At 41.3% G+C, this 14,719-nt stretch overlaps 1 protein-coding gene across 2 annotated transcripts in view; it reads left to right on the top strand.

Annotated features, from left to right (window-relative positions):
• Nucleotides 1-14,719, top strand: part of LOC138158478 (RIMS-binding protein 2-like) — a 490,854-nt gene that overhangs the window by 292,878 nt on the left and 183,257 nt on the right. The window lies entirely within an intron of this gene.

The following is a 14,719-nucleotide window of genomic DNA, read 5'->3' as shown; positions in this document are numbered from 1 at the left end:
TTGTTATTGTTATTCAGTTGTGTTATTGTCAGTTACAGTGTTTGGGGGTTTTGTTATTGTTAGAGTATTCAGTTGTGTTATTGTCAGTTACAGTGCTCAAGGTTTTGTTTTGGGGTTTTTTTGCTATTATTATTCAATTATGTTATTGCCAATGACAGTGTTCAGTTTTGTTATTGTCACTGTTCAGGTTTGTTATCATCAGTTAGGTGTTTGGCTTTGTTATTGTTATTCATTTGTGTTATTGTCAGTTACGCTATTTGACTATGTTATTGTCAGTGACAGTGTTCGGTTTTGTTATTGTAAGAGCATTATTGTTAGAGTATTCAGTTGTGGTATTGTCAGCCACATTGTTCAGTTGTGTTATTTTCAGTTACACTGTTTCATTTATCTACCGTGAGTTACAGTGTTCGGTTTTATTATTGTGTATTTTTTCTTTCCATTAGAAAGTAAGCTTTTGAGGGGAGGGACTGTGTATTTCTTGCCTTTTCCCCCTCTTTGGCATCCGTAGCACTTAGCCCCGGACCTGGTACATAGTAGATACTTGATGAATTCTTGATAATGATAATTGTTCATATTTATATAGTGCTTTACAAGGAATTTTGCATGCATCTTCTTTGTTCTGCTTGGCTCCAGAGGTCAAGACTAAGAGTAATGGGTAGAAATTGTAAACAGTCAAGGTAAGGCTTCATGTTAAGGGCAAACTTCCTAACAATTAGAGATGTCCTGAAGTGGAATGGGTTGCCTCAAGATGGAGTAAATTTTTCATCACTAGAGGTCTGTAGGCAAAGGCTGGATGACCACGTGTTGAATGTGGAGTAGAAAAGGATTTTATTGAGTTTTATATTGGATTAGATGACCTCTGATGCATACTAGTACAATGATAGTATGGTGAACTTGATGTCAGATGGCACTGGTTTAAATCCTGCATGACATTTACCAGTTGTGTGTTCATGGGCTCTCTGAGTCTTAATTTCCTCCTCTGGAAAATAATGGGGTTGGACTCAGGGACTTTTAAGCTTACTTCCAGGTTGAAATCTATGATCAGCTTCTGATCCCTTTTCAACCCTAAGGTTCTGTGAATGTTCTTTCCTTTCCCCTTGCCAAATGTGGCCATAGAGCCAGGTAGTGAGCACTTTTTTTTGGGCTCTGTGTTTGCTGGCCATTTGTTAAATGGTCTCTGTGCCCACAATGCTGGTCCTCTGCTGAGTGGGCTCTCTCATGCCAATCTGAACTCAAGCTGGCTCTGTTGGTGTTACTCAGCAGCTGATTAGTAATACTCCTGACTCACTCCCAAATTGATACTAATCCTGTAAAATCTATTTTGCTACTTTTAAAAATACATTTGCTTATTATATTCACAGCTGTTCAGCAACACAACCAAGAGGCAGAGACCGCATTATGGACAGGAGAGGGTAACAAGGGGGCTCAGTGAAGGGACCATGGATACATTCAGTTTTCAACTCAGGGTGAGGGGGAGGCAGAGTTCTCTAGTGGAAAAAAAAATGTTAAATCTGAATATAATAGACCTGAACATGAATCCCAGCACTGCTGCTTACTAGCTGTGTGACTTTGGCTGAGTTGCTCTCCCCCTCTGGGCCTTGTATGTAGCAGAGGTGAAGATCAACTCTACTGCATGTAAAATGAGGGAGTTGGATTATACATATAGAAGAGTCAGAAGAGATCTCAGTGGCCATCTAGTCTAACCTGGACATATATGAGAATCTCCTATTCATCATAGCTTACAAATGGTCATTACTCCAATGAGGAAAGAAACTTTTCATGAGAAGGAGGACAGGCAGGAAGAAAATACTTATTAAGTGCCTACTATAAATGCTTTACAAATATCTCATTTGATCTCCAAACAAGCCAGGGTGGGAGTAATGCTCTTATTATCCCCATTTTATAGATGAGGAAACTGAGGCAAACAGAAGTTACATGACTTAGCCAGGGTCACACAGCTTGTAAGTGTCTGTGGCTGGATTTGAACTCAAATCTTCCTGACTCCAGGCCCTGCACTCTATGCACTAAGCCACCCAGCTGCTTCTAAAGCCTAAATTATCCTTTTTGCAAATTCCGTCCATTGTTTCTGATTCTTCCCTCTGGAGCCAAGCAAAGCCCATCTTCCTCTCCATGGCAGCCATTCAGATAGTTGAAGACAGCTTTCTTATACATCCTAAGCCTTCTCCTCTCTAAGTTAACCCTCCTAGTCCCTTCTACTGATCCTCATAGGGCATTCATTTGAATCTACATCTCTCTCTGTATCTAATGCTCCACCACACCAAGCTACCTGTAGAAAAAGAGTATACCATTGAGAAGATAAAGACAACTTCAGAGTGGTATCAGCTTCCACCAGAGAGAAAAGAGTTTTTCCTTCCTAGCTAGGCACCAGTAAGGCACAAATTTATTGTCTGGGCCTGCCCCCATATTGCAAGGAGACCATCTCTTGAGAGGCAGAGTGACCTAATAATAACAATAGGGCTTTAAGATCTGTAGTGGTGATTCGTATATGTTTACTCATGTGATGTTCACAATCACCCAGGGAGGAAGGTGCTATTCTGGTCTTGATTTTTTTGTTGTTGTTTAGTTGTTTTCAGCTGTGTACAATTTTTTATGACAACTTTTGTGGTTTTCTTGGCAAAGATACAGGAGTGGTTTGCCGTTTCCTTCTCCAGCTCATTTTACCAATGAGGAAACTGAAGAAGAGTTAAGTGACTTGCCCAGGGACATACAGTGAGTAAATGTCTGAAGTTGGATTTAAACTCAGGTCTTCCTGACTCTAGCATTCTATCTACTGTGCCACCTAGCTTCCCTGTGGCACAGAGATGCCCAAACTGGTAAAAGAGGTTAAATGACCTGTGCATGGTCACATGGTTAAAAAAAAGCAGCTGAGGCAGGATTTGAACTCAGGTCTTCTTGACAACAAGTCCAACATTCTATCTACTAAGTTACCTAGATTCCTAGTAGATAGCATATTAGGACTTGGAATTAGGGGGACTCAAGTTTGATTCTGACCTCAGACCAAGTGGGTAATTATGGAATGAATGAATGAATATCCAGTGCTTAGCTAGACATCCAGAATGGGTTCTTAATAAGTGTTTATTGATTGATTGTTAAGCATTCAGATATACCAAATGCCCTGCTAAGTTCTAGAAATACAAACAGAAAAATAAGACAGTCTCTGTTCTCAAGAAATTCACACTCTAATAGGGAATATACTAGAATGTAAGCTCCTTCAGGGCAAGGACTATTTTGCTTTCTGTCTTCAAATCCCTAGTACCTATTATGGTGCCCAGCATATAGTAGGGGCCATCCCTTGACTCACTTCTTAAAGAGGCCTATTAACTGAATGGGTGTTGCCTCACTCAAAGTGAGAACCTAAAAAGACCTTAGCTTGAAAGGGTCAGGGTATCCCATTGCATTCTGGGTCATCTCCAGTCATCCTGATGAATATCTGACCACTGGACCCAGATGGCTCTGGAGGAGAAAGTGAGGCTGGGGACTTTGCACAGCTCTCCCTCACTCAAATCAAAGTCAACTGAAAGTCATGTCATCATCTTCCTGATGTCATGGTCTTTTTTAAAAATGAAGGGCAAACACAACAAGGTACTAAATAAATGACTGAAATTGTAGGCAAGTTAAAGTCCCAGAGCCTCACTTTCTTCATCTATAATGAAGAATCTCTTAATGCTTAGACTGTCTTCTTCCCAGATTTATTGTGAGAAGATACTTCCCTTCCTTAGAGTGCTCTAGAAATGCAGGTGGTCATGATCATCATATGCACACACCCAGGGAAAATTCCCTAGCTGCAAAGGTGCTTTCTGGAGTTAGCCTAGGGACCTAGGTGTTAGCATTAATCAGCCCCCTGAGAGGCTTGGTCAGCAGACTCCCTGGAAAATGCTTTGCCCATTCAAGCTTTCCCAGAGGAGCCCTCCTTGGTCTTCAATTCATTATGAGCCCACTCAATAAAGAAAACTCCTTGAGGACTGGACTCTTTCAATAAATTTCTCTTAATTGTTTCGGGCTGCCTTTGATATCAAAGAGGGTTCAGTGTTCAGTGGAAATGGCAAGCTTACTAGGGTGGAGTTCCTTGGGGAAGGCTTTGGGAGAGCAATGTTGGATGGGCTGCTGAGTGTTTTCTCTTTATGGTGGAGATTTATATTCATTAAGGATCTATGAAAGGCTGCATAGCTAGTGGATCTGATGCTGGATTTGGAGTCAGAAGGGTCTGAGTTCAAATCCTGTCTGATACGATGTCACCTTGAACAAATTACTTTTCATTGTCACAATTTTATTCATTAAATGAGGGGGGTTGGACTCAGTGACTTCTAACATCACTCCCAGGTGCCAATTTATGCTTGATATGTTTGTAGAATATGGTTTATAAAGGACATTTCTTCAGGGGAGATTAGGAGGAGGAGTGCCCTTCAGGTAGGAGGAATAGCCTTTACGAATGCCCATAGGCAGGAAATAGCATTGCTGCATTTGAGGGGAAGGCTAGTCTTCCTGGCTGGCTGGAACATAAAAGTTTGTGACAGGAAGTAAAAGATGTGCAATAAGACTTGAAAGTTATACTGGAGTTGGATTGTGGAGGGTCTTAACAGGCTAAGGAGTTTGAAGTTTTTAACCCAAAGGCAATGAGGAATTAGCAAATCAGCTGAGGTGGTGCCATAGTGCCCAGAGCACCAGGCCTGGAGTCAAGGAGACCTGAGTTCAAATCTGCCCTCAGACACTTACTAGCTTGGTGACCCTGGACAAGTCACTTACCCCTGTTTTCCTCAGTTTCCTCATCTATAAAATAAACTGGAGAAGGAAATGGCAAAGCACTCCAGTTCTTTTGCCAAGAAAACCTCAAATGGGGTCATGAAGAGTTGGACAGAACTGAACAATAATAACAAATGAGGAATTACTGAAGGAGTCAATTAGCCTCTTTGAATCTCAGTGCCCTTTTCTCTAAGCTAGAGGCAGTAACCCCTACCTCAATACCGACAATGTGTGACCTTGCTTGCAATTCTGCAGAGGCCATCGTAGGCAAGTCATGTCCAGATAAGACTTTCTACAACCTACTGGCGAATGGTTTTCAAGCCATCATTTCAGGATCACCAGTTAGTGACCATAGGCTAAAAAGAACCAGAGCTGGAAGGGGCTTCAGAGCAACCCCCCCCTCAATTTACAGATGGGGAAACTAAGGCCCAGAGAGATGAAAGGATTTCCATACCAGTAAGTGTCTGAAGCTGACTCTAGGTCTGGCATTCTATCTACTGTGTCACCTAGCTGCTCTGTGGATCTCTATTTTACAGATGCCCAAACAGGCAAATCAAGGTTAAATGCCTTGCCCACAGTCACATGGTTAATAAACATCTGAGGCAGGATTTACAGACCTAGTATGCATCAGAGATGGGATCTGAAACCAGGCTTTCCTGACTCCAAGTGCACCCTCTAAATGCTGTATATGTCCAGAAAACATTTAGTAAGGGATGATATAGATGCAGGTATAAAGTCAGGGTCTCCATCCTAGAACAGAGAGGAAGCTAGGCCATAAGCTTTAGAGTTAGGGGAAATCTCAGCCTAGTGGTTCTCAAAGTTTTCTACAATGATTAAATTTTGCAACCCAGCCAAAATTTTGGCAGAACCTCACAGCTAAGTCCTCAAAACCTTTGTTTTTAATGTCTATAAAAACACAATATAAGGGGTGGCTAGGTGGTGCAGTGAATAGAGAACAGTCCCTGGAGTCAGGAGGACCTGAGTTCAAATCAAAAAAAAAAAAAGCTCATCTAGGGGGCAGCTAGGTGGTGCAGTGAATAAAGCACCAGCTCTGGAGTCAGGAGGATCTGAGTTCAAATATGGCCTCAGACACTTAACACTTACTAGCCATGTGACCTTGGGCAAGTCACTTAACCCTAACTTCCCCTGCAAAAACAACAACAATATAACATTCATTTTTTTAAAAACTTAAGGTATTTCAGGGTTCTTTGCAGAAAATTTGAGAAACCCTTTTTCAACAGTGTTTAGTCCAATCTCTTCACCTTCTGGATGTGGAACTGAGGCCCAGAAACACTTGTAAAAGAAGTGAACCACCTCAAAGGTTTGTTGATAGAACAGTAACTAGAAATCTTGGTGCCTGAGGCAAATTTACATGTCCCATGACAGGCAATGTGAAGTTACTTTCTAATCAGCTTCGCAGTTTAAACTGTGAGAATAATATAATTTTTTTTTGTTAAATGGGAGGGAAGGAAGACTATTGCAGCATTTATGCTGCATGTCTAATATTTTTGTACCCTTGAAATTTTAGTGTGCATTTACAAAGGTGGCCCAGTTACCCTACTTCGGTTATAGCTCTGGCCATATTGGGAAAGGAACTTTACATACCTTAAAATATTAGGAAAATGGAAATTCAGAGATTCTAGATTTCACACTAGCAAGGATTTGCCTAGAGTCCCACAGGTAATAAATTCCGGGGCCCAGATTCAGATGAAGGTCCTCTGACTTCAAATATCACAATTACCACTCTATGATACTGTCTAAGCAGGGGAACAAATGATTTTCATAGAATGCATCAGTCAATTAAGCATATATTAAGTGTCTAATGTCTGCTAAGCACTTCGAATACAGAGACAAGATGAAATCAGCTCCTATTTTAAGGAACTTACTGTTCTGTTGGGGGAGACATATAATTAGATTTCAAATACACACAAAAGTGCAATAAGAGAGACATAAGGGAGGTGCCATTGGACTTTGGAGAGAAGTGGGAATTGTGGGTAATAGAGTTAATGCTGGAAGTAACCTTAGAGGTCATAGTCAAATCTCTCATTTTACAGATGAGAAAATGAAGACCAAAAAGGGTTGAGATGGTTTGTCTCCATGGTAGGTAGCAGAATCTGGATTCGAGCCCAAGTCTTTCAATTTCAGATCCATAGATCCCTCCATTGTACCAAGCTCCTCCTAGAAAGGAGCATGTGGCAGCAGACGGTCAGAGCTGGCGGGAAGGACAATCCAAGTTGAGGAAATAGGAGGAGCAGAGGAATGGAGATTTCTCTATCGCTCTATTTCTGTCTGTCTCTTTTTCTTTGAAACTGTCTCTCTTTTCTTCTCTCCCTCTCTCTCAATCATACCTTCTGCATTTCTCTCTCTGGCATCTGTTTTAGCCTTGAACCCAACAGTGGACTTTGTAGACAATACATGGGCCAAATGAATGACCCTTAATGCTAAGGGGTTATTGACCCTTATCAATCCTGGCTCATTCTCTTACTATCCATATAACCTTGGATAAAATGCTTCCTCTTTCTGGTCCTGAATATCCTCTTCTATAAAAGGAAAAAGTTGGATTAAATGATCCCAAAGATTCTTGCCTGTTCTAAATCAACAATACCCCAATCCTATGAAATTAGAATGGCCCACTAGTGTTATTTATAAAACCTCATTTAAAGGGCTCCATTCTCAATTTCATTTTTGTCTTTCTTATTCTAGGATCCTTGAAATAACTCTTTATAAACTTTAAGATAGTTCAACATCACAAACCCTTAACCTTATCTCTGGAGACACAGAATATTCATTATTCTTTTCACCTTTGCACAAATTCCAACACTGACTATTTGCTTTCCTCAGAAATATATTCTAAGATACACTGGCTTTTCTTCACTCCCCACTCTTTCAGTAGCTACCATACCATCACTCTACCTCCTTTCCAATTCTGGAACCATGATCAAATCAACTCTGTCCCTACGCCTAGGAAGGGTGGGTCACTCTATTCCTTTGTGGCTCCATTCATCATCTCTATAGCTTTCCAAATCAAAATATTCTTTACTGGCAATCAGCCCCCTTTTTGTACTATTTTCCAGGTTTAAGAACAGTGCCTGGTATATAGAAGGTGCTTAATAAATTCTAGTAGTCTTATTTCCCCCATTAAAATGTAGAATGTAGGGGTGGTCAGGTAGCACAGAGAGTAAGGGCACCGGCCCCAGTGTCGGGATGACTTGGGGATCGAATCTGGGCTCAGACACTTAGCACCCACCCAGAAACACCCGGCTGTGTAACCTTGAGCAAGTTACTTAACCCCAATTGCTTTTTTTAAAAATGTACAATGTATGCTTCTTGAGGACAGAGACCATCTTCACTTTTGTATTTATGTCTCCAGCTTGTGGTCAAGTTCTTGGTATATAGTGACTATTTAAAGCTCATTTGTTCATTCATTCTCTTAATATGTACACATCTAAAACTGTAAATAGGACTTGAAAACTTAATGCAGCATGTTGAGAGAATTTGGGTCCCTGGACATTTCAAGAGGATGCCTGATACTGTGGGAAGGGCCCAGGAAGTCCTCTGTCCAAGTGCTGGTTTGATACTTATTAGCTGTGGGAGCCAGGGTTGGTTTCTATGGCTGTGTTAGTGTTCCTAGATGTAAAACATGGATGAAAATATTTGTCCCCTCTATATCAGAGTTATTGTGGGGAATGCACCTTGTAAACCAAAGTGCTTTAGAAAGAAACGGGAGCTCTCACTAGTCTTGCGGACCTTTCCCCTGCAGTTTAGTGCCAAGTTTTTATGTTTTGATTGTGTCTCTGTGTAGGTTTGTGTTTATAGCATCATAAAATCCATCAACAAGCCTTCATTAAGTGTTTAGCATGTTCCAGACACTGGGGATACAAAGACAGAACTGAAATCATCCCTGTCATCTTCTTTTCCTTTTCCTCCTCCTCTTCCTCCTTCATGGTGGTCTCTGAGCCCCTTCCAGTTCCAAATCTATGATCCTTTAATTTTCTAGTCTATTCTAACTTCTAACTCCCCTCCCCTTTCTCCAATGCATGTTTCTCATCTTGTGGCTCTATTCTTTTAAAAGACCTTCCCAGAACTGCTTCAGTGACCCATGGTAAGAAAGCGTTCTCCGTTGCCTAGGTGAGTGACAGTAATAAGCTAAGCCCATCATCCACTTGCCTTAAATGGATAGGCTCTTAGCCAGTTTTATATATTCAGAACCGTGGAATTTCAGAGTGAGAAGGGACTTCAATTGCCACTTATCTCAACCCATGCCCCTCAATTTCCCCCTCTACAATCCCATCAAGGTTCAGCTCAAGGACCTTCTTCAAGAGGCCTCTCCTGATTGCCCCAGTTTCTAGAATCTGCACCCTTGTAGCAGCAAGCACCCCAAGTGTCCTCAGGGTGGCTGCGAACACAGGTTCTTAGATCAGCTTTGATAAAGGAAAGCAACTCAAAATGGGTTAACAAGCTTACTTTAATCAGTCAAATATATATCGTTTACCTAGTTCAGGGGGAAAAGGTCAGCACCCCGAACTTGAGAATATACAGACAGAATTATCAAGACAGAGAAACAGATCAAGTAGATAGTTTTCCAAACTGTCCAACCACCAAATCAACATTTGGGTTTTTCAAAGCCGGGGGGCTCTCAACAACAGCTTCCCAGAGTCTCATGTGATCAAATCACAGAACATTTCTCAAAGTGAGCCCCAAAACAAAGCCTCAAATCAGGGTTTATATAGCCTTCTCCTGGCTCAGAGAACATAACAACCTTCTGGACCCACTGGCCAATCAAAAAGTATCTACTGAAAAACAAGCCTCCCACCCTAGGCTCCTGGTGTACTTTAGCCTAGGGGCAGGGAAGATCTTTAAATTTGCATTTCCATTACACCCCTCTCCCCACCCCTACCTGCATTGCTTCCTGCTTATTTTGTGAATATGTTGCACCTCCTTACCTGTTACACCACACCTTACCTGTGAATATGTTGCACCTCCCAATAGAATTTAAGCTCCCTGGGGCAGCCAGGTAGCACAGCAAGTAAGAGCACCGGCTCCAGTGTTGAGAAGACCTGGAGATTGAATCCCGGGCTCAGACACTTAGCACCACACCCAGAAATAACTGGCTGTGTAACCTTGAGCAAGTTACTTAACCCCTATTGCTTTAAAAAAAAAAAAGAATTTAAGCTCCCCCTGGGCAAAGGGATGTCTGACTATTGTGAGACAGCACCATGTACACAGTAGGTGCTTTATAAATGCTTACTGATTGATTGAGAAGCCACATGGCTACTGGACTTGGAATTCAAGTCCTCCCCTTACACATGTACTCTCAGTGAGACTTCTGGGCTTGGCTCATATCCCTCTCTGCCTTCTCCTGCCAAGGGGGAACACTTATCCCTCAGAACATCATGTCAATGAGCACTCCTTGTTCTCATATTTCTGTTTCTGGGTGATCTTGGCAGACACTAGACTTGGCATGGGGTGGGGAGGAGAGCAGACGTGGAAGACTGAAGAAAGGGGTGTGCTGGCAAATGTTTAACAACCAGCTCTTCTGAAAAATATGTGCATGTGACACACTTTTCGGTTTCACCTGCATCATTAACCTTTTCTCCACAACTTTCTTAAGTCTAGACAATCAACAAAACCATAAATCCAACCCCAATTTGTAGCATTTGCCATTTTCCAATGGCAAGTATAATATGAACTACTTCTGGAGACACGAAAGTCAAAAGAATGGTTTTAATAATGGAAACATGAGGCAACCTGATATGACAGAGACTCCCTCTCTCTCTCTCTCTCCATATGTACATATATACAAACACGTATGTATGCACATATATACATACACGCACACATACATATATATGTGCGTATATGTGTGTGAGTGTGTGTATAAGTATATATGTGTGTGTGTATATATATATATATATTTATATATATATGCTTAGAACTGTCCTTGACTTCAATGAATTCCCATATAACAAGGAAATAATATATATGTGAATGGAGAGTAATAGGTAAGGGCTTGTCTGAGGGTCCAAGTCTCAGAGGTCAGATGCTACTAAAATCTTGCAAATTATCTTTTTTTTTTTTTTCTGAGATCACCTCGCTGGCATCTAACTCATTATGTTCACTCTCAGATTCAAACCCTTCATTATCTCTTCCTTTGACTATTGTAATAGCCTCCTAACTGGTCTCTTTGCCACCAGGTTCTTCCCTCCCCAGTCTGTCCTCTACAGTCAGATTCAGTCAGCAAAACTCAAATGCCACAGCAAGCAGATTAAGACATCATTGGGAAATGTCTAACAAAATAAACAAATAAAAGATACAATACAAAATAGATAATGTTATTATGAGGTTTTCTAAGTCAACATGCTGACTCTAAAGATTTTTATATAGTCTAGTTGCCCCCATCTTTGTTTAAGTTCAACACCAGTTTCTATACAACAAATTGCCAAACTGATATTCCAAAAACACAAGTCTGACCATGACACTCACCTGCTCAAGGAGTTTTGGTGGCTCCCTACTGCTTCAAGGATATAATAGAAGCTTCTCGTTTTGGACTTTGAAGTGCTTCATAATTCACCATATCTTTCTAGTATTTTCACTTTACTTCCCAACACATTTCCTTATATTCTATCCAGATTGACCTGCTTTCTATTCACCATAAATGGCATTTCTTTTCCCATCACCATGCATTTGCACAAGCTGTGCTCTGTGTCAGGAATGCTTTACCTTTTCACCTCCACCTCTATAAAATCTTAGCTACATTCAGGGCTCAGCTCATGTATCACTTCTTTCATAAGAACTTTTAAAATTCTTTCTTCCTCATTTTACAGCCTTCCTTAACACCTAAATTACTTTGTATTTATGTTGCATCTATAAAGTATTGTTTATCTATTTTTCAGTCATGTCCTACTTTTCATGACTCTATTTGGGATTTTCTTAGCAAAGATATTGGAGGGCTTTGTCATTTCCTTCTCCAACTCATTTTACAGATGAGGAAACTGACTCAAAGTTATGTGACTTGCCTAGGGTCACAAAGCTAGAAAGTGTCTGTGCCTGGATTAGAACTCAAGACGATGAGTCTTCCTGATGCTCTATTGCTCTATTGTGCCCCTTAACTGCCCCTATTAAGTATTATGTTGTCTTTACTTTCATATGTTATTTTGTATTTATTTTATACTTAACCAATTCACATACAGATCATATCCCTCATAGAATGTAATTTCCTTGAGAACAGGCAGGTATTGTTCCATTTTTGTCTTTGCACCCCCAGCCCCAACATAGTTCTTGGCTTATAGTAGGTGCTTAGGAAATATTTGTTGGATTGGATCAAATGGAATTGAATTTCTAAACCCTCTTGCACTTTAGATTAAAAAGTCAGGAAGCCAAAATCATCCTGGGTGTTAGATTTCAAAGTGCAAGAATGGCTTTTTGCAGAGGAAAAGCACTGATATTGAGAAGAGCTGGTCTCCATGGGTTTGGCTTTTCTCTCTCCTTCCCTTATCTGTGTGTGTGTGTGTGTGTGTGTGTTTAGCGGGGATATTGAGATTTCTTCTTTGTCACCATGGCACTGAACTGTTCCAAATCACTATCTCAACCGCTCTGGGATATGAATGTGGAGTCAACTTTAATTAGAAGACATTCACATACAGACAAGAGCAAGTAATATTCCCACCAATAGAGGACCCCAAAGGAGACAAAGAATAGTGAGGAATAGATGGTGGGGATTTACATTTTATAGAATTGATAGCAGCCAGGGAGCTGACTCTGGGCCCATGAAAAGCCTGTTATTCTATCCAGTCAGGAGCTTTTAGGTTTTCTTAGATCCAAGATTTTCCTCCTCCTCTCCTTCTCTTCTTCTCATTTCGCCTTTCTTTCCTCTCTTCTTTCTTCTTCTTCTTCTTCTTCTTCTTCTTCTTCTTCTTCTTCTTTTCCTCCCTTGGCTCTCCTCTCATTTTCCTCCTTTCCTTCCCCTTTTCCTTTTCCATTCTTCTTCCTCTAGCCACCCTTCTTCTCATTCTGTCTTTTTTCCCTCTCTTGTTCTCTTCCTTCCTTCCACCCTCCCTTCTTCTTCCTCTTGCCCTGCCCTCTCTTCCATATCTTTCTACCAACTTGACCCTCCCCTTCCTTTTCTTCGTCTCCATCCCCATTTTTCCTCTTGCCTATCTTCCCTTCTTCCTGCTCCTCTTCTTTGGACAAAAATTACAGTTTCCTTCCTCAACTAACTTACATTGGATTGGGGATACATGCATAAAAATATTTAAATGCAAAATCCAGTCCTTATCCCTACCCCTTTGTTACAATACCATTGTAAATGATTGAACCTTTGGACTCTACCACCCCAAGTCATTCATAAAGTCCATTCCATGGAGGAGTTAATCTGTTCATCATTTCACTCCCACACGGGTTGATCTGAGCTGTCTTGGTTGATAGTGAGTGCAGACTCTTTCTGAGGCCTACTCTTTCTGACCAGCCCCAGACCGCACCAGCCTTCGCACCTGTCTACCTTGACCATCTCCCCATCCAACTTGCCCCACGGAACATACCTCTGCTCTCACTTACCGACCCTCTGTCCTGCTACAAGTCCTTTCTTCTTTTTAGTCTAGGAACAGTAATCACACCAGCGTTATCATGGCACCTGGAAAGACCATGTCAGTTTACTGCCCTTTGGATCGGTTCAACATCCCTGTGATTCTCCTTATAAAAACCTTCTGCTCTGACCATTACGCCCCTATGTATGTTGCCTTCTATGAGACTGCAATATCCTTGAGATCAGAGACCATCTCCATTTTGTATTTGTATCACTAGCACTTAGCAAAGTGTTTGGCCCAAAGTAGACACTTGATAAATGCCTTTTCATTCAACCAGAGACCTCGAATTTCCTGGCTGTTCCAACTCCTTGCTGCCACCCTCTCTAGTGAAATGGAGAGTCTTGTAGGATCATAGATTTATAAGTGGCCTTCAAGGCTGTCTAGTTCAATTCCCTCTCTTTTGACAGATAAGAAAACTGAGGACCAAATGACTTCCAGTATCACCCAAGTGGTAAATGCCAGAGACAGAAAGAACCCACCTGGTCTGAAGTCACAGTCAGGACTCTTTGTATCATGCCACACTGACCACTCGAGGGCTATTGGGAGTTGGGCAAGACCACAGGATTTGGAAGAAGACCCTAATGCTCGTCCAGGCTTCTCTACTTATTAACTGGTTAACCTTGGGTAAATCACATCATCTCTCTGAGCCTGGGTTTCCTTGCCTATAAAACAGGAATAAAAATGTTTGCATTTTCTAATTTGTGGTGTTATGAGGAATAAATGCCATAATGAAAAATTAATTGACTTTACACTGTGAGTTCGTTGAGAGCTTCCATGTGTCCTCAGTGCTTAGCACAGTGCCTGGCACATAGTAGGTGATTAATAAGTGCTTATTGATTGACCGATAATTAGTTATAATGTAGATCTTTCAGTACAATATAAATTTGAGTGACCATTGGTATCTGTCCATCTTCCTTGAACTTCTCTGGGGATCACAGAATCATAATTCTAGATAAGGAAGGGCCCTCAGAGACCTTTTAATCCAATCTCTCCACTTTATAGATGGAGAAACTGAGACCCAGAGAATGTAAGTGAGTTGCCTCAGCTTGTACAGGTCAAAAGGGACAGAGGCAGAATGACCCAGGGCAAAATTAGTTTTTGCCCACCTGCCCCATCTTCCAGAACCTTGCGTTCTATCAAGTATTGGCTACCCTCAGCCCCTAGTTTTCTGGAAAGTTCCACCATGACATTCTACTCAGGCTTGACTTCCCCAAAAAAACACCCCACAAAATAGACCTTCACCTTTCACCCCAGGATCTGGGAAAATGACTGCTGTTTCCTCATCATGGGGTTGTGTGAAGTGCATGAATTTGGAGTCAACAGTTGTGGATTCAAATTCCAGGTCTTCCACTGACCAGTTCTGTAACCTCAGCCAA

Source organism: Petaurus breviceps, unplaced genomic scaffold (assembly GCF_028583685.1).
Source record: "Petaurus breviceps papuanus isolate PSGF00001 unplaced genomic scaffold, PetGlider_PUasm1.0 101, whole genome shotgun sequence".
Taxonomy (NCBI): Eukaryota; Metazoa; Chordata; class Mammalia; order Diprotodontia; family Petauridae; genus Petaurus; species Petaurus breviceps.
Note: the sequence above shows the minus strand (reverse complement) of the source record. Positions and strands in the feature narration are given on the sequence as shown.